Source organism: Nannospalax galili, unplaced genomic scaffold (genome assembly GCF_000622305.1).
Source record: "Nannospalax galili isolate Female #2095 unplaced genomic scaffold, S.galili_v1.0 scaffold600, whole genome shotgun sequence".
In the NCBI taxonomy this organism is placed as follows: domain Eukaryota; kingdom Metazoa; phylum Chordata; class Mammalia; order Rodentia; family Spalacidae; genus Nannospalax; species Nannospalax galili.
Window position 1 is genome coordinate 7,189,677 of NW_008348789.1, and position 893 is coordinate 7,190,569.

Here is an 893-nt window from a genome sequence, read left to right on the forward strand (position 1 = left end):
AAAAAAATTGCTCTAATTTTCACTTAGAAAAGGTAAGAAACTTAAACTTAGGTAGTATTTTAAGATTCTACCTTAACAATTCCATGAATAGTTTCCTCACCTTTAAGGATCTTAATTTTAATATATTTCCAATGAGAATAAGTAAACAGAAGCATAAAAACTGTCAATATAAGTATATCGTACAATCTAATCCATGTCAAATATCAAAAACCTCACACAATTCACGTAATGAGATTAAAGAAAGTTTTTTACATAAGACCAATTATCTGATAATTTCTAAGTTTTCTTCATATAATACCATATGCTATAGCACTTATTTATTTGTCACAATCTGACATTCTAAATAGTCTGTCACATTCTCAAAAAACTCTAATTTTGTTGACTATAAGAAAAATATTTTGTATGTTAAGTCCATTTGCACTCTTACTCTAAATAAAGATAACTACATGATGGGCATAGTCATGTGTGTTACTACATGGGAGTTATTCAGTATGTTAGGAAGCGAGACTATAAGTTCAAGGACAGCCTTAGTAACTTAGCAAACTCTCTCTCTCTCTCTCTCTCTCTCTCTCTCTCTCTCTCCTCTCCCCATCTCTCCCTCCCTCTTCCCCCTCTCTTATAAGCTCAGTGGTGGAGTTTTTGCCTGTAACTAATGCAATCTTGGCTCAGATCTAATCCATAGTGAAACAAAATGTCAGAAATAGATATTTAAAAATTTATTTTGCATTATTCAAAAATGTATAAAATAATTACCAATTATTCATTATATATGGTTCAAATGTATCATGTAAATCATTTTTCTATAACATATTTTTGTAGTAAGCATTTCTCTACTTGACTATTAATATAAAGGTGATAAAATCTATGTTATGACATAGCCATATATATATATA